At 42.7% G+C, this 20399-nt stretch overlaps 1 long non-coding RNA gene across 1 annotated transcript in view; it reads right to left on the reverse strand.

Moving 5' to 3' along the window:
• Window positions 1-7741, reverse strand: part of LOC129042694 (uncharacterized) — a 171051-nt gene extending 163310 nt beyond the window's left edge. The window contains exons 1-2 of the long non-coding RNA XR_008504189.1: window positions 7692-7741; window positions 6675-6787 (exon numbers count right to left, since the gene is read on the reverse strand). This is a non-coding gene — a long non-coding RNA (uncharacterized LOC129042694). The remainder of the gene's footprint in view (window positions 1-6674; window positions 6788-7691) is intronic.
• Between the last annotated feature and the right edge of the window lie 12658 nt (window positions 7742-20399).

Consider the following 20399-nt stretch of genomic DNA (forward strand, 5'->3'; position numbering starts at 1 on the left):
TGGCACGATCTCAGCTCACTGCAACCTTTACCTCCTGAGTTCAAGCGATTCTCATGCCTCAGCCTCCCAAGTAGCTAGAATTACCCAGCTAATTTTTGTATTTTTAGTAGAGATGGAATTTTGCCATACTGGCTAGGCTGGTCTTGAACTCCTGACCTCAAGTGATCTGCCCACCTCAACCTCCCAAAATGCTGGGATTACAGGCATGAGCCTCCACACCCAGCCAGGAATCATTTTTTTTTCTATGCAATGGGTCTCAACAGCAGGTTTAAAATATACATCAAACTATGATGTAAACAGATGTGTTTTTATCCAGGCTTTGTTGTTCCATTTATAAAGCACAGGCAGAGCAGATTTAGACTAATTCTTAAGGGCCCTGGAATTTTTGGAATGGTAAATGAGTATTGGTTTTAACTTAAAGTCACTAGATGCCTTAGCCCCTAACAAGAGAATCAGCCTGTCTTTGAAGCTTTGAAGCCAGGAATTGACTTCTCTTCTCTAGCTATGAAAGTCCTAGATGACATCTTCCTCCAATATAAGACTGTTCTGTCTACATTTTAAACCTGTTTTTCAGTGTAGCCACCTTCATCAATGATCTTAGCAGGGTCTTCTGGATAACTTACTGCAGCTTCTTGCTGCACTTGCTGCTTCACCTTGCTCTATGTTATAGAGTCAGTTTCTTTCCTTAAACCTTATAAATAAATATCTGCTGGCTTCACATTTGTCTTCTGCAGCTTCTTCACCTCTCTCAGCCTTCATAGATTTGAAGAGAATTAGGGCCTTGCTCTGGATTAGACTTTGGCTTAAGGGAAGGATGTGGCTGGTTTGATCTTCTGTGTAGACCACTAAAACTTTCTCCATATCAGCAATTAGGCTGTTTTGCTTTCTTGCCATTTTTGTGTTCTCTGGAGTAGCACTTTTAATTTCTTCAAAAATTTTTTTCTTTGCACTCACAACTAGGCTGTTAGGCACAACAGGCATTGTCTTCTGCCTATCTTGGCTTTCGACATGCCTTCCTTACTAAGTTTAGTCATTTCTAGCTTGTGATTTAAAGTGAGAGATGTGTCACTCTCCTGTCCATTGAACACTTAGAGGCCACTGTAAAATTATTAATTGGCCTAATTTAAATATCCCTGGGTCTCAGGAAATAGAGATGCCTGAAGAGAGGAAGAGAGAAAGGGGAAAAGCCAGTCAGTAGAGCAGTCAGAACACACACATTTATGGATTAAGCTTGTCATCTTAAATGGTCACTGTTCGTGGTGCCCCCAAACAATTACAATAGTAACATCAAAGATCCCTGATCATAGATATAATAATAATGAGAAAGTTAGAAATATTTCAAGAATTGCCAAAGTGTGACAGAGACGTGAAGTCAGCACATGGCACATGCTGGCAGAAGAATAGTGCCAATAGACTTGCTGGACATAGGGTTGCCACAAACTTCCAACTTATTTTTAAAAACGCAATTATCTGTGAAGCACCACAAGTGGAGCACAATAAAGCGAGGTATGCCCATGTTCCTCAGTTTCTTCCCAGCCCCTTTGAACTGAAGATTCATTTGAACAGTCTGTCAGAGGCCACCTTAAAATTAGCTGAGGGCACCAAATCCTGCAGTCCAACCCAAGATCCTAGGAAATTCTTCATCATCTGAAGCTCTAAGGCCCAGGCCCCTGCCAGGTAGAAGAGTATTTCACACACTCTTCTCATGGGTATTATCATCTAGCTCATGGGTATTATCATCTAGTCTGGGAGTGTGAACAAGTGCTGAGTGAATGAATTGGGCCAGAAAATCCTCACCTAGTTTTACAGGATCCTCACCAGGCATCCAATAGCAGGACCAGGGGCAGGCTTTCCAGTGATTCTCAGAGAAGGGTAACTCACTCCGGGAGGAGGGAGGCATGCTTGGAGCCCAGTGGCCTTCCTTCAATTTGTTGCCGTCTTTGCTCATGCTTGTCCCTCTTTCTGGAATATCTGGAAGGTCCCACCTTCAGCTAGTTTTTACCCCTTATTTATCCCTTCAATTCCAGCATAAGCATTCTCTCAGGGAATCTTCCCTGACCACCCAGTCTGAGACAAGCTGCTTTCCAGGACTGTATTTCTTTATTTCAGAAAAACTGAAATACTCAGTTTACAAATATGAAAAACTGAGTTTACAAATATGCATTCATCAATGTAATTCTCTGATATCTGTCTCCTCTACTATAACGTAAGCTCCATAAGAACAAGCAGCTGTCTGTTCTTGCCCAATATCTCACACAATGCCGGATGTATACAGACTTAACAAATATTTGTTGAATGAAAAAATAAGCTCAGAGAGACAGAGAAGAAAGTGCCTAGATCACCCCAAAACTGCACAGAGTTGACAGATACTCTGAGGTTGAATGCACCACCATCCTGGCCCCAGGATTTTGAAGCTGAAGTGGTAATTGTGGTTACTCATTCCACGCTCCAACTAGTAGGAAGCCCAAGCACTGCCGCAATGACTGCCGTCTAGACACTACCCATTCGCTCAACCCCAAGATGCATGTTGAAATATTTATAACTTAATATCCACAGGGCCAGGGAATCCTTAGAAGAACTGTCTAAAGATGAATAAAAAATCCATTGTAAAATGCTATAAACCAAGTAACCCGGGCCATATGACATAACATGCCTACCTTAGAGAATGTCAAAGTAGACTATTAATGTGGAAAAAAGGACTCCAACAATGCTAGCACTGTACATTCTAATCTTTCCCAGACATCCAACAAAGAAACAAGATGCCTGCAAACACTGAAACTTCCTAAAGCGTTTTCATATTAGTATTAGTAACTGATGAAGTGCTGTGCCAGAGGAAACACTTGATTCTCAGAACTCTTGAAATGATGGCTGGATTGTGTGATTCATCGATAGCATAGCAAACCACAAAAGAGATAAAACATTACCAAAGAATGAAAATAATACATATTGCAAGATAAATACACATGGAATAATCTGTATAGAGCCTGAAGAGTACTTAACACCCACCATTTAGCCATTCCTTCCAGCCACTGTTGTTGGCAGGATAGTAAAATGTACTGGGAATTTTTGTGATTGACAGTTACATGGCTCTGCTGTTCTGATAGAAACTTTGAAAAGATATTTTAGAAAGGAGGTGCATGCTATGAAGAAAGGGCACAGGTTTGGAATTATAATGAACTGGACTTTCATTATAATTCCAATTTCAGCTCTGCTGCTTACCGGTGCTGTGCTATTAGGCCTCCATTTCCTCATCTATAAAATGGAAGTGATGTTACTTGCTTCATGGGGTTATAGCAGGAGTTGATTAACTATGACTCTTGAGCCAAATCTGGCCCACCGCTTGTTTTTGCAAATAAAGTTTCATTGAAACACAGCCATACCCATTCATTTTCATGTTGTCTCAAGCTGTTTTCATGCTACAATAGCAGAGTAGTTATGACAGACCATAGGACCCACAAAGCCTAAAATATTACCTGCCTGACCTTAGGCAGAAAGTGTTTGCCATCCGTTGCTATAGACTACACATGTGCATTTTTCTGCCTAAAATAACATTTTCCTATTTCTCCTCACCTAGCTAATATCTTCTCACCCTTCAGAGTCATTTTTTAGAGCAACTTTCCTTTACCTCCTAGATAAAGTTAAATCTGTTCCTCAATGCTCCCATAGCAACACTTTGGATAAGACTCATCACATTTGTCAATACTGTTCTCCATCTGCCTTCTTAACTAACCTGTTAACTCCATGACAGTAAAGGTGATGTCTGCATCCTATATCTTTTCTTAGAAGATTCCAGTAAGTATTGCAGTTGGTTTCTACACAATTCTACCCCTTCATACTACTACCCCATCTTTGGCAGACGTTCTTGGCAGTGGTCAAAGTTTTATCTAATACAGAAAAATTCCAGTTCATATGAAAGGTATTCAAATGGAGAAGGCTTCAAAGTCCCTATTGCAAATTAACAATGGTGGATTGTGGCAATCAATCAACACTGTCACTGTGAATCTGCTTAAAGGGCTCTTTCTAGGACCTAACCAATGTTACCAACCAATATTTGTCAAACATCTACTCTATAAAGACATTATTTAGGTACTTTGGTGAATACAAAGAAATATAATCCATTCTGCCCATTTTATCCTAGGGCTACATTCTGAATTCAGATCATAAGCCTAAAATTTCATATTGAACTTCTCTTTGGAAAGCAGCATACTAAAGATTAGCAAACCATCTCCCAAAAAGCCCAACACCATCATATTTTTTTTCATTTAAGAGCAGATTAAAACTTCCATGGTCTGGAATACTATACAGCCATAAAAAAGAATGAGTTCATGTCCTTCGCAGGGACATGGATGAAGCTGAAAACCATCATTCTCAGCAAACTATCACAAGGACAGAAAATCAAACACCACATATTCTCACTCATAGATGGGAATTGAACAACGAAATCACTTGGACACAGGGTGGGGAACATCACACACTGGGGCCTGTTGGGGGTTGGGGGGCTGGGGGAGGGATAGCATTAGGAGAAATACCTAATGTAAATGACGAGTTAATGGGTGCAGTAAACCAACATGGCACATGTATCAAATCTATGTATCAAACCTGCACGTTGTGCACATATACCCTAGGACTTGAAGTATAATAATAATAATAATAAAGAATTTCCATGGTCAAGGACCAGATAAAAAAGCCAGCCTGCTTTTAGGGGGCACTACGTGTGAAAATATTTAATTTTGAGTGCCAGAATCATGTCCAGTGTGGCAAGGGGGGAGACATGTAATAACTGAGACCAACTCACCAAAAAGATCCACATCATCCGTGTGACCCTCACTCTGGGAAAATTTCCACTGATAGAATGAGGAGTGGAACTGTCCACACAACTTAAGTTGCTCAATCAAGTGCTCTCTCTCTCTCTCTCTCTGCACCCCGCAAACACATACACAACCAAATGTGCATACTTTAAATAAATTATATGTTTCTATAGTATGACTCCAACTCCACTCTACACATCTCTTCCTTCCTTTTCTAGTTAGCTACCAATGCAGAACAAGTTACCCCAAAACTAGAGACTCAAAGCAATGCTATTATCACATTCATGATTTTGTGAGTCCACAATTCAGGAAGAGCTTAGCTGGGGATCTCTCCTATATTGCAGCTGTATTTTGACTGGGGCTGAAGTTGTCTGAAGGCTCAATAGGGCTGATGTCCAAAATATCTCACTCATATGGCTGGCAGTTGACGCTGGCAGTAGGCTGAGAGCTCAGCCAGGACTGTCACTCAGAGCATCCCCACATGGCCTCTCCATGGGGACTGGGGTTCTCTCAGCATGGAAGCTGGATTCTGAGAGAAGAAGTCCAAGAAGCAGTGTCCAAGAGCAAGGGTTCCAATAGACCTGTTAGGAAGCTGCAGGCTTCCTCCTGGCCAAGCCTCTGAAGTCACACAGGACCACTCTGCACATCCTACTGAATGCAAGTAAGCCAACACCAGCACAAACCCAGGGGGAGGGCAATTAGACCTCACCTCTCAATGGAAGAGAAAATTGTGGCATTTTTTTTTTTTTTTTTTTTTTGAGATGGAGTCTCGCTCTGTTACCAGGCTGGAGTGCAGTGGCACCTTCTTGGCTCACTGCAACTTCCGCCTCCCGGGTTCAAGCAATTGTCCTGCCTCAGCCTCCCAAGTAGCTGGGACTACAGGCATGCACCACCACACCCAGTTAATTTTTGTATTTTTAGTAGAGATGGGGTTTCACCACGTTGGCCAAGATGGTCTCGATCTCTTGACCTTGTGATCCGCCCGCCTTGGCCTCCCAAAGTGCTGGGATTACAGGCGTGAGCCACCATGCCCAACCATTATGGCATCTTTAATCAGCCATCTTCCACATGGATAACGCTGTTCCCACTCTCATCTTTCCCAGTCTCTTAAAATAATTTGTGATCAATTACCCCCCAATACACATACATAACAAAACCAAATTTATGTATACACCATCATAAAAGGATTTTTGATCAAAAATATCTAAATAATAATGTATCCAAACCACACTTAGAACTCAGCCAAAACCTCCACACCTGCAATGCTTATGCATGCCCAATTCAGGCCTCAAAAAGAGACCCATTCTACAATTATAACACCAGCTGTAACCAGTTGGTTGCAAGGTACTTAGAAATTTATCGGTAGGTGATGCTGGCTGAATAATAACAGTAGCATACACGTCTGTAGAGTTGGAATGAATGTGTGTGGAGAGTGTGTTATCATTTTCAAGTTGCTTTCACATTTCACAACCAACAGCAGGCATGAGTCAGAGGCCTCCCAAAAGCATAGCCTGAGACGAGGATTTGGTTACAGAGTTTATTTGGGATGTGATCACAGGGAGCATTGTAAGGGAGAGTAAGACAGGGAATAGAGGCAAACCAATAAGAGCACATCGATGAGCAGCTACCACTGTGGGCAATTGGAGCTCATTCCCACTGCATGTCTCTGAGATACTGCATGGAGCACATCTCAGGGTTCCCCACTGAGTGGGGAGGAGGCTGCCTCAACTCCCTCCCCATGTTAGTTGGGGTAACTCATGGTACATTAAATCCTTGGCACTTCCAGTTATTAGTCTGCTCTCACACTGATGTGAAGAACTGCCCAAGACTGGGTAATTATAAAGAAAAGAGGTATAATTGACTCACAGTTTCACATGGCTGGGGGATCCTCAGGCAACTTGCAATCACAGTAGAAGGTGAAGGGGAAGCAAGGCACCTTCTTCACAAGGCAGCAGGAAGAGAAATGAACGCAGGAGGAACTACCGAACAAAAAACCATCAGCTGCAATGAGAATTCACTCAGTATCACGAGAACAGCATGGGGGAAACTGGCCCCCATGATTCAATTACCTCCACCTGGTCTCTCCCTTGACGCCTGGGGATTATGGGGATTTTGGGTGGGGACACAGCCAAACCGTATCACCCAGCTTTGCAGCCTGCCATACACATACACTGAGCACCCTCCCAAGGCAAGGCCCCCCCCCCACCCACAGAAGAAATACACAGATAGCTGTCAGTGTACGGACAATGGGATGAGGGGTGGAGGGACACCCACCGTGTCTGCTATGCTGTGTTAAGAATTCTGAACCTTATCTTTATTAATTCCCACAACAGTTCTGTTGTTATACGTTGTTGCTGTCTCCATTTCACAAATGAGGCTCAAAGAGACTAATTAACTTGTCCAAAGCCACACGGCAGATACTGATTAGCCTAATTCCACCCTCTATACTAAGCTGCCTCTGAAGGCCCAGAGAGAGTAAGTGACTTGGGTGGAGCCACCCCATACCCATCGACACAACAATCAGAAATAAAAAGCATCATGACCTCCGGCTTGTCACCACACTGTGTCTTTTGGTCGTCTCACACTGAGCTCCATGCCCTCCAAATGCAATGTCGTGAATAGCTTAACCAAAAACTTTTACATGTTTTTTGACTCAGCAAAGCAGACAATACATGCTGTAAGTCAAAACACATGTCATCTGTACTATACATTAAGAATTGGGGCTGCTCTTGGTACCCCCAGCAGCATGGAAACAACCCGGAAGGAATCTCCTCAGCAGAATTAGAATGTGCTTTGGATGCAGAGAAGAGAAGGGTTACAGAGCACAGATTCAGCCAAGTAGAGATATCTCGAGGGCTTTGCCTTTCCTAGAATTCTACTTACAAGTTGTAGTACTGGCTCCACACAATGGAACTGCAACCGAAACAGAATTTCTAAGCAGCAGCCTGAGTCAGGGGGATGAATGTTTACTAAGACAAGGCTGGACCCTGGGCAGGGACCGGCATGGAGCTGTTGGGGCTTGTACAAAAGAGTCCTGCTGGACCAGAACAAAGTTGAGCAGTTGTAAAATGAATGAGTAAACAGCGGTGGAAAAGAACTAACATTTTTTTATGTGTGACTAAGTATTCAGTCAACTCCCCTGGACAGACTTCATTCATATCACACCCACTGTAAAGGTGAGACTGTGATGACGAGTCATTGAATGGGTCACACAGCTAGTAAGATCAGAGTTTAGATTTAACCCTTCCCAGTGTGCCGGACTCCAAAATTCATTCCATTAGGCCTCATGACCTCCTTCATGTGTTTAATGAGCTCCTACTGTATACTAGATTAAGTAAGCCACACGGTGCATGCCTAGAAGATAGGACGGCACCTTGTTAAATGTTTGTACTCAGGGACTAGTACAGTGCCTGGCCCTGAGAAAATTCCTTTGGGGTGGCCCAGGATTTCATAGGGGAACAAAACCTGCATGCAGAGGGAGATGTATGTAACTGTCATTGGAGTGTTTTGTACAAAGGGTTTCCAGGCTTCAGTAATCACGTGGGGGCTTCCACAGAGAAGCTGGATCTGAAAGGAGGTATGGCAATTGCTGTGCTAAGGAGGGAGGAACTCTCAGTAGAGGGACAGAGACCCATACTCAAGAACGGGCATGACATAGGAGACAGCAAGCAGACAGATACGTCTGGCTAGAGTTTGTGGTTTGCGTAAAGGAGAAGCAGGAGAGAAATGTAGAAAGGTTAGCTTTGTTTATACCTATCCTTGAGTGTCGGGTCATAGACTTTGGAAGTTTTCGGAAATAACAATGAAATTGAACAGATGCTTCATGTGTGCCAGACACTGTTCTATAATCTACAGCAAGATTTCTCAGCCCGGACACGACTGACCTTTTCAGCCAGACAATTCTTTTTTTGTGGAGCCCTGGACATTTTGGAATGTTTGGTAGCATCCCTGGCCTCTGCCCACTAGATGCCATTAGAACCTTTTCCCCAGCTATGACAACCAAAGCTGTCTCCTGACATTGCTAAATGTCCGCTAGAAGGCAATATCACTCCCGGTTGAAAGCCACTGCTCCACATATATTCAGTCATTCCATTTTTATGACTCTGTAAGGTAGTTACTATTAACTCTATTTTACAAGTGTGGAAACTGAGGCATGGAGAAGCTATGTAATGTGCGCAGGTTCAATGGGCTTATAAGCAGCACAGTCAAGAAACTCTGCCAGGACCGATTAATTTAGAGCCCATGACCTTACTCACTATGCTGTGTTTAACATGTCAAAATATTACATTTTAAAAGTGCTGCTGGGCACATTGGTTCATACCTGTAATCCCAGCATTTTGGGAGGCCGAGGTGGGCAGATCATGAGGTCAGGAGTTTGAGACCAGCCTGGCTAACATTGTGAAACCCCCTCTCTACTAAAAATACAAAAATTAGCCGGGCATGGTGGTGCACACCTGTAATCCCAGCTACTCCAGAGGCTAAGGCAGGAGAATTGCTTAAACCCAGGGGGCTGAGGTTGCAGTGAGCCGAGATCCCGCCACTGCACTCCAGCCTGGGTGACAAAGCAAGGCTCCATCTCGAGAGAAAAAAAAAAAAAGTGCAAAATGCAGTAAGCCCTGGGCTTACAATTATGTAAAATTTGTATGAAGTTGCATGACAACTGGTGACCGTGCACAAAAACATCGTCATCAGCATCAAAAGTTTAAATCAGAAAGGTCGAATTATGGGGTTTCATTTTTTCTTTAATGGTGTTAAAGTCATATTTTTTAAATATAAAAATATACACTTTAAATTCTTTAAATGTATTTTTAAATATAAGTGAAACATTTGTTGGACCCTAGGCAATACCACTAACCTTATTTCTCCACCCATTTTCAAGATTAATTGGCTAAAATCAGTTTGCTGCCACTCATTCTTTTGAGACTCAACTCAAGCATTACCTCCTCCTGCAGGAAGTCCTCTCTAGCTACTCCACTTCTACCTCTGGAGTGGCTTCATGTGCTCATTCTTACTGCAGTCAGAATAGCATCCTAATTTCCTTAATTTCCCTAACACCATAATTTCTTTTTTTTCTTTTTCTCTATTATACCTTAAGTTCTGGGATACATGTGCAGAACATGCAGGTTTGTTACATAGGTATACATGTGGCATGGTGGTTTGCTGCACCTATCAACCCGTCATCTACATTAGGTATTTCTCCTAATGCTATCCCTCCCCCTCCCCCACCCCCCGACAGGCCCCAGTGTGTGATGTTTCCCTCCCTGTGTCCATGTGTTCTCATTGTTCAACTCCCAGCACCCTAATTATTTCTTACTCACTATGCCTTTCTCCCACAAAACTGTGAGTTCTTTAATGCTAGAAAAAAATTCTTTCAATAATTTAATTTCCAACTACCAACATGTCTGGCATAACAGTGAATGTGTTTGAATGAATGTTTGTCAAATGAATAAGCAAGCACAGATTTGAGGAGTCCAGGGTGACAGGCCCAATCCACTGGACAGCACAGTCACTGAGCTCTGCTCCCAGGCCATGGCTGAGCCTCACACTCCAGCCTGAGGACAAAGCTCAATGAGTACCATGAACACAGGTGACATAGGGAAGGAGAATGGGGAGGTGTCTATATCTTTCTCCCAACAGCCCTGCATGTGCATGGCCTCTCATTCCATTAGATTCCACACATCTGCCTTTGGATAGTGTATTAGTCTATTGCACTGCTATAAAGAACTACCTGAGATCAGGTAATTTATAAAGAAAAGAAGTTTAATTGACTCACAGTTCCACATGGCTGGGGAGGCCTCAAGAAGCTTACAATCATGGCAGAAGACAAAGGAAAAGCAAGCACCATCTTCACAAGATGTCAGGAGAGAGCAAGCGAGGGGGAAGCTGCCAAACACGTTTAAACCATCAGGTCTCATGAGAACTCACTCACTATCACGAGAACAGCACGGGGGAAAAGGCTCCCATGATCCAATCACCTCCCACCAGGTCCCCCCCTCAACACGTGGGGGTTACTATTCAAGAGGAGAGATTGGGTGGGGACACCGAGCCAAACCATATCAGATAGAAACAGAGAAAAAGCAAACCACAATGAGATACCATCTCACACCAGTTAGAATGGCAATCATTAAAAAGTCAGGAAACAACAGGTGCTGGAGAGGATGTGGAGAAATAGAAACACTTTTACACTGTTGGTGGGACTGTAAACTAGTTCAACCCTTGTGGAAGTCAGTGTGGCGATTCCTCAGGGATCTAGAACTAGAAATTCCATTTGACCCAGCCATCCCATTACTGGGTATATACCCAAAGGACTATAAATCATGCTGCTATAAAGACACATGCACACGTATGTTTATTGCGGCATTATTCACAACAGCAAAGACTTGGAACCAACCCAAATGTCCAACAATGATAGACTGGATTAAGAAAATGTGGCACATATACACCATGGAATACTATGCAGCCATAAAAAATGATGAGTTCATGTCCTTTGTAGGGACATGGATGAAATTGGAAATCATCATTCTCAGTAAACTATCGCAAGAACAAAAAACCAAACACCGCATATTCTCACTCATAGGTGGGAACTGAACAATAAGAACACATGGACACAGGAAGGGGAACATCACACTTCGGGGACTGTTGTGGGGTGGGGGGAGGGGGGAGGGATAGCATTGGGAGATATACCTAATGCTAGATGACGAGTTGGTGGGTGCAGCGCACCAGCATGGCACATGTATACATATGTAACTTACCTGCACGTTGTGCACATGTACCATAGAGCCTAAAGTATAATAATAATAATAAGAAGAAGAAGAAGAAGAAGAAGAAGAAAAAAATAAAAAATAAAAAATAAAAAAAAAAGAAAAAGCAAAACAGTGAGACTAAAAGGGGAAAAAAATATTCAACCCTTTGCTTAATACAATACCTGTGTCTGTGAGGTCCTCTTCAAACATTCAGACCAGTATGTCCTGTGTCTCTAATGCGGGGCACATCAGGGTCAAGAAATGGGCTGTTTCCAATTAAACAGCAACAAACTCTAAAATCAAGTTCTACAGTGACAGATTCTATTTCTCAAACAACTATAATTGATATATAAGTAACAGCTCCTTTTTATCAAATATATAATTCCCCAAATAATTACACTCTTTGTCTTTAATCCTCACAACCACCCTATTATTATCCCAGTGTCAGGCATCCGTCTGTCTCAGTTCCTTTATCTATCAAATTGGGATAACAATGACTGCTTCGTAGATCTCCACAACCATTAAATGAATTTATCCACATAAAGAGCTTAGAACAGTGTCCAGCATATAATAAGCACTCCATAAATGGTAGTTATTATTGTCTCCTATTTACAGATCAGGAAACTAACACAATCGGATTCACACCTCTCTCTATCTTTGTCTGCCACTCTTCCCCCAGAATGATTTACCCATCAGGTTACGTATCAAAAGGGAAACTAGCAAAGGATTGTGTCCAAGGCAGCTGGCTTCAGGGCCCACCTGGATCCCACGGACAGAACTAGATTAAGTGCTGGGCACCCTTGACTCCCGTCCCCTGTGCTTTGGTGCCCTCTGCTGGTCTGAAAACTCCACTGTTGGGAATTGGTGCGTGCATGGGGGCAGGAAGGGGAATGAACCAGTGTCCATCTGCTTTTTGCAATAAAACTGCCCTATACCTAGGTCCATCCAAGCCCTGTTTTCTTATTTTGTATATAAAGGAACAGGAATGGCAGAGTTTCTGAGACTAAGCGAAACAAAACTTTTAAGGGAAGAATATGAAAAGTCAAAAAGAACTTGTGTTTACTGGCAGCCTGCTATAAGCAAGGGATTGCCGTATATAGTTTCTCATTTCATCCAATTTAGGCTGGCAGGGCATCGGTGTAAGCAAAAGAGCAGCAGACTACGAGGCAGAAGAGGAGTGGGGATCTGGAGTACAGAAAGGGTGGCTATTGCATGCAGGGGTGCAGACACACCTATTTCGATATACTAATAAATAGGTTCGTTACTTTTTAGGAACATCTGTGTTCTAATATGATTTATGTTTGAAGTTTCCCAGCAAAATGCCTGGAGGGTTCTCAACAAGGTCAGAGGAGCATTCTAATGGAAGAGGAATTCACATCCATTATTTGAGAGTCCACCGTGGGGCAGGCACTTCATAGATGATATTTCGTTTAAGACAATAAGGAGGAATTTTCATTGCGATTTTGTAAAGCTCTGAGAAGCTGAATAACTTGCCCTCAATCACACAGCCGGTGCATGGCAAAGCTGAGCTCCCCTGCATGCTTCACCTCACTCACTTCTCGCACGTGGAACGCTTCTCTCTCAGTGGGTACAGGCACACTGGACCTCAGAATTCCTGGCCACGCTAGGGAGGGAGCAAATGCTGACCCATACTGTCGGTGTCTCTGAACCAGACAACACTCTCTCAGCTCCTAAGAGGCAGCCTTCACTGCTGCCAGTCAAAGGGAAAGAGAAGAACACGTCTTAGAAGGGGAAAAGCTTGATTCCGAAGACGAAACCAGATTGGCTTTCCTGGGGTGACTCGGTTGCTCTGAATCATCCAGTGAAAACAAGCACTTTGCCATCTGGTAATTACCTTGGGGCCGAGGTGTCAATCCCTTCTCCTTTATCCTGCCCTCCGTAGGAAAACTCTAGCCCCTGGGTGGTCCAGATGGTCAGAGGCCTTTGCACAATGAACAGAGGCCGCTGCTCCATATGTGACTCCTTTGCCACGGAAGTCATCCCATGAAAAACTACAAGCAGGAAGATTGCACTTCTCGTAAATGCCTCATTAGAGAGTCAGCAACTTCTGGGAAGGAACTATCTGTGCCCTGTCCCCCACTTCCATCTCCTTTCAATTAAGGAGTCCAAAGTTCTGTGCTTCCCACCGCTATATTCATGCCTGCATAGGAGCCTCATGGAACTATCACCCTCACCAGAAAAAAAGAGAGAATCTGTTAATAACAGGCTTTGTTCTGTCTCAGCGGTTTCTACCCTTCCTCCATTCCTTCTTGACTCCTGACAGTAGCTGTCCAGAGAAACAGCCCCTTGTTGGATTTAATACAGCAACCCAGGGATCTCCAACTCACTCCCACACCAGAGAGTCCCCAACAGCCCTTGAGAGGGGTGAAATCCATTAGTAGAGGCCAGAATTCACCACTAAGTAAGACAGGGTTTGATTACCCTGATTCTCCAAATCCCATAGCAGCTGGTACTTCTTTGTTTGTTTTTGGTTTTGGTTTTTTGTCTGTTTGTTTGTTTTTGAGACGGAGTCTCACTCTGTCACCCAGACTGGAGTGCAGTGGCACAATCTCGGCTCACTGCAACCTCCGCCTCCCAGGTTCCAGCAATTCTCCCACCTCGGCCCCCCGAGTAGCTGGGATTACAGGCACAAGCCACCACATCCAGCTAATATTTTGTATTTTAGTAGAGACAGGATTTCACCATGTTGGCCAGGCTGGTCTCAAACTACTGAGCTCAGGTGATCTGCCCGCATTGACCTCCCAAAATGCTGAAATTACAGGCATGAGCTACTGTGCCCAGCCAGCAGCTGGTACTTCTAACATGCTCCTCGGAAGTCCTAGACAGCCTCCTGCTGATTGCTTTGTCCCAAACTTCTTTCTACTCACATCGAAAATTGAGAGACAACATAATACAGTGAAAGGTAGAACAGAGTAATATTTAAGGGCCTCAGTTAGACAGGGGTTCATACTCTACTAATCTATGACTTGGGATAGTCACCTAACCTTTCTGAGCTTGTTTCTACTCTAAAATAAATAAATAAAAGTAACTACGTAAAAGATTTTATTATGATTATTTACCCATTGATGTATTTTCATGGCAAATAATAAGTATTTAATAAAATTTTGGCTAGTACATTAATATTGATATTGATATTAACATTGATTTTGTTGTTGATATATATAGATGTTAATATTACAAGGTCAAAGCAGTAGTCGTATATGCCTCGGAGCCCAAAATATACAGTTGATCATCCATAGTAGGGACTTGAAACTTGCCCAGTATTGACATGTGTGGTCAGATGACTCTTTTTTGTATGGGGTTGTCCTGAGTATTATAGGATACTTAGCAGCATCCCTAGTCTCTACCCACTAGATACCCAACAGTACCTTCCCTCCAATTGCAACAACCAAAAATGTCTCTTGACATTGCCAAATATCTCCTGGGGTGGGGCAAATTGCCCATCATTGAGGACCCCTGCTCTACCATATCCTATGCCAGTCACTCAACTTCTTAACTTTAACTTCCTTCAGTGGCAAAGCAAAAAAAAAAAAAAAAATCTATCAATCAAATGACTACTAAGTGACAGATAATTTTAATGTTAGCTCATTTCATTCCCCACAATACTGTGTGCTATGCCTACTTATAGAGGAAGAAAAATGAGAAATCCAAGCCCACCTAATTGCAGAGGTGACTAGCAGTGAGTGAAGGCCAGGGAGTGTGACACCGCCTGAGAAAAGAGAGGACAGAGGCTCATTCACAGGTTAAAGAGAAGCCAGAACAAATGTGAAGGCCAAGACTCACAGAAAACAAACAAGAGAGAATGCCTGTGATGAAACTAAGAGATGAGACCAAAGGGTCTAGGCCTAAACGTAGTGCTTTAATGCAGGGTAAGGGGTCTGCCGGCTCTGGCCAGAAGCCAAGCCAGAGAAGCAAGTGACCAGCCCTGAGGTTTTGAGGGATTGTTTAAACCTGAAACTGCAGAGTCGCATCTTCACCCCCACAAAACAGATCTTTCTGGGTCAATAAAGATGTGCATGGTCAGCTGGAGAAAACAAAAACAAGGTAGGAACTGAGCATAAATGTCAGATGAATGCTAGTGACCTTCCTAGAGGACTCTAGATCTAAGCCAGGTACCAATGGTTTGCCTGTTTATATGGTATTTTCACCCTGAAATCTGTTCTGTTGGAATAAAGCAGGTTGTAAACACTAGCCTATTCACTAAGACTGTTATTATTAGATGAGTCACCAAGCAGGAAAGAGAGGGAAGAGAAAACGACCAGTGTGACTGTCTGAGGAGGAAAGCCCTGCTCCCTGAGCTCAGGGGAGAACGGAGATGAAAGCAGGGATGCTTCGTGCTGGTTGACTCGCAGCTTCTTGAGTGCTAAGCCGAGCCAACTGTGTGACTGTTTGGGAATCGGGGCTCAGATGGAATAGTTCTGGGGCCTAGGTCTGCAGTCGACTAGCTGGCAACCCTGGGTGGATCATTTTTCTTCTCTGAGCTGCAATTTCTTTATCTGTCGAAGCCAGGTAATAGCACCTGTCTTGAGTAGCTGGTTAAGTAGCTAAGGTGTTAAGGAGAGAGTTACGTGGAAAACTACTTTGGTTGAAGAAAAGAGTCTTGGGGGACTTCCTCTATCATTAAAACAATAAGACTGGGGCTCATGGGCCCGGCATCCAGAGTCCCAACTATGAAAGAACCAACTGGTCAACTACTCCATCTGATGAGAACCCACATATACAAATTCTCTTATTGTCTTCTGGTTCTGAGAAAGTCCCTCTATCCTATTGGTTTCTTGGAAATTCATAGTTCCAGAAGAGTTGCTTAAGTACAACTCTATATTAAAGGAAGAAATAAATCGTAATTATAACTCAACACTCACTCCTTTCATGCCTTGAGAATCACACTGCTGTCCAGTTCTAGTCTCCCCACCCAGATCCCCACCCCTGGCCAAAGACGTAGACACAGCAGGGGCTTCCACCAGCCTTACCAATATGCACTTTTAGGGACAGAGGAGAAAAACCAGTCTTCCCCTGGCTCCAGGAAATAGATCCAAATACATTTTCAAACATGGTGTATAGAAAAATATGGTGTATTTGGTTACGCACGTCCCCCTTCCATCTCTGAATCCAGGAGTAGCCACAGGGGACATTTTATCCATATGTTTCTCATTCATTCAAATGTAACTCACTAAAGCACTGCTAAGAAGTACAAGGCCAAGACGAGTTTGCGTGCTATATCATTTATTAATTTTGCTTTTACCCCAGAAGCAGTAAATCATATTTTCCTGAGAGCAAGCGATGTCAACCCTCAAAATATTTACACTTGAGCCAAGCACAGAACTTCCAACCACTGTACCATGGTTGACTCTTGCAGAAACACACACCCCAGCTGTGGGAGGGCAGGATTCTCTACTGAATAGCTTGAAATAAGCATATCCAAAAATTATGGTGGAATTTTACAGTTAAAAAAAGTATATTTCCGTAAAACATACAAAGTACAGAACATAAAATGTGGCAATATCTTTTTGATTGTTGGAAATATACAGAAGATGCCATGATTCTCAAGTAGGTGGAGGAAATACATCAGAGTTGTTATGGAGTGTAATGTGTTTATGTTGATCAAAAGAGGAGTTGAAATTTGAGAAAACCTGCTATAAGAGAGAAATATTACCTCTGTCTTGCTTTAGAAATTTTGAATATGTTTGATATTGATTTGTTTGTTTTCTGTTTTTTATTTTCATAGTTAAATCTGTTTGAATTAAAAGTGGAAAAATACTGATCCAAAAGTTCACCATTTTTAGCCAGTCAGTTTGAATGTCTTCCTATTTCTGCCTTTGCCATTTTTTAATAGTCTGATATCAGATTCACCTTTAATCTCTGCTGAAGTATCAATTTTCCGTGTCTTCCTTAAAATTGAATGCCTTGGTTGGTAAAAGAAAAAGAACATGAGCTTTGGAGCCAAGGAGAAGGATTCAAATTCAGCTCGACCACTCCCTAGCTTAGACAAGTTGTTCCACCTTAGCTGCTCTATTTGTCTAGTCCTTATCACCCTCTATCTTCTTCTAGTGCTAGAAACTCTGTCCACTTCTTATTACCCCTAACCATCAAGCTTCCCAATAGAAGAGGTAGATTAACATGAAAATAGGTCAGAACGAAGGTTTGAGGGAAGGGCAATGAGCACAGACCTAATAGATCCAGGACATAAAAGCCAAATTTCCCCAGTTTTACATGGCCTCTCCCAGAGTTGATGCCTCTTAGGTTGTCCCTGCAGTGGCTTATTAAATAAGAGGAAACCAGGAAGCAAAAAACAAACAAACAAACAAATCCTATCTTGGAGTAGTAGACAAAATAATCACACACACATACAAATACACACAGATGTCCACATTGTAATCCCCAGATCCTGTAAATATGCTACTTTACATGGCAAAAGGAATTTGCAGCTGTGATTGAGAATCTCACATAAAGTGATTATCCTGGATTATCCACCTGGGCCCTTATAAGTAAATGAGGGAGGAAGGGGAGTGAGAGATTTGAAGGTATACTATTGCTGGCTTTGAGGACGGAGAAACCATCACCAGCCAAAGAATGCAAGTGACCTTAAGAAGTTGAAAAAAGCAAGAAAGTGGATTCTGCCTTAGAACCTCTAGACAGAACACAGCCCTTCCAACACCTCGACTTTAGCTCCATGAGACTCATTTTGGACTTCTGACCTCAAAAGCTGTAAAAGAACTGTTGTTTTAAGTCACTAAGTTTGTATTAATAGTAATGTGTTACAGCAGCGATGGGATACTAACGCAGTTGGTACTGAAAGCTGCATGCTGGGTGGTCAAGCTACATTGCATATGCATTCACCAACAGTGTAGGGGTATCAGAGGGAGCAGAGAAGCCTAAAGAGTCTGTCTCCCATGAGAAAAGCCTTCGAGGTAGGACCTGACAAGCTCTTCCCAATCTGGGTTCCTCTCTGTGTTAGTTATCTATCGCTGCATATTAATTTACCCCCAAAACATAGCAGCTTAAACCAGTACACATTCATCATCACGCATTGTCTGTGGGCCAGGAATCTCATCTGCGTCAGGGCCTCTCACAAACTGCGGTGAAAGTGTCCACTGGGCAGAGTCATCTGAAGATTCGACTGGGAAGCATCTACTTTCAAACTTATTCAGTGATTATTGGCAGGATTCAGTTCCTCCTGGGCTGTTGAATTGGCTGCCTCAGTTTTCAACTGACTGTTGGCCAGAGGCCACTCCTAGCTTTTTGTCACTTGGGCCTCTGCAATATCATAGCCTCCTTTATCAAAGCAAGCAAGAGTAAGCAAGAGTGAGAATTTGCCAGCAAAACACAAGTCACTGTCTTTTTTAACCTAATCACAGAAGTAACACCCAAGACCTTTACTTTATTCTGTTCAGTAGAAGTAAATCACTGGTGCCACCAACAATCAATGGGAGGGGATCACAGAACAGCATAAATACCCAAAGATAAGCATCACTGGGACCATCATGAAGCCTGCCTACCGCACTTTGGTTCTGGGGAAGCAAGCCTGACCACAATGCCCAGTTCCCCTTTGGCGACTTCTAACCAATATAACATGAACAGATTAATATACAACATTTCCAGAGTCCTTTTGTCCCCTGCCACTAGCAGGATGCAGACAGGCATGATGACCTTGGAAGCCATGTGTTGAAAATGGCTGAGTTTCCTTTTTTAAAATAAATATTGAAAAAAAAAGAAAAGAAAATGGCTGAGCCAGGAGATGGAAAGAGCTTGAGAGGCTGAATCAGCAATTTAACCAGGGGTGATAGGAGGGCAGGAGGCAGGGGAAGAGAGGGAATCCCCTGATCAGAAATATCATCTTGGACCTCAAATCAGGAGGAAAAAAAAACACTTTCTATTGTGTCTGAGCCATACGAATTTGGAGGTGGTTGCTTCTAGTTCAATATTACCTAATATATGGCTCCAGAAGGCTATGACGTAGAAAGGGCCATAAGGGATGAAGGAGCTGCATCATGCATAATTGCAGAGAGAGTCAGCATGATCCACATGGTCAAGGGCTGTGCTGCAGGCAGTGAACTTCTCCCAAGGATACACATGCAGAATCTACACATAGCCTTTATCCAAATATTTAGAATAAAATATACCCAACAAAACTACATAAAATGGTTAGTGTGAACGTATTTCTTATGGAAAATGATGATGGGCAGAGTTCGTCATCCGACATAGAAAGAATTCCATCCAATATGTAGAAATTGTACACAGAACACATGTACAATACATACAACATAGAGGTAAATTCTATTCAATATAGAACGGAAAAAAGTAACACCCAATGCAGAAAAAAGCAAGATATTGAAGACAAAGTAAGAGAAAATAAAATCCAGGAAGTCAGAGAAATTATGGAGAAGGTTTCAGATTGTTACCAGCCATAAAAGTGGGGTTTGAATCAATTTCAACTAAATCTCCAAGGGACAACATAGTCCTAAATGGCATCTGGGCTTGATGTGACAGAGCTCCAACAAAGGAAAGAGGAACAAGGACAAGGGCTCAGGTTAATTCTAGGAACATGTGCATATACAGCCATCTGTGCTTAAGAAATGAGAAATATGGTAATAAGACTTGGCCCAGATTGACCCAGGGTGATGACTTCTTAAGTGTCCCTCCTGAAAAGTTCAGTGAATGAGCTTAGGATTAATAATCACAGAGTAAAGAGAGAACCTCAGTGGACAGGGTTCATTCCAGGAAAAGTCCCTCAAGAATATATCAGCTCCTGACTGATTGACTCTGGTCCATTAATAGCTTTATTCATCTTAGCAACAATTTTGAACAGCATAAAACTTGACCATGTCAT

The sequence above is a fragment of the Pongo pygmaeus genome, chromosome 7 (assembly GCF_028885625.2).
Source record: "Pongo pygmaeus isolate AG05252 chromosome 7, NHGRI_mPonPyg2-v2.0_pri, whole genome shotgun sequence".
Lineage (NCBI taxonomy): Eukaryota > Metazoa > Chordata > Mammalia > Primates > Hominidae > Pongo > Pongo pygmaeus.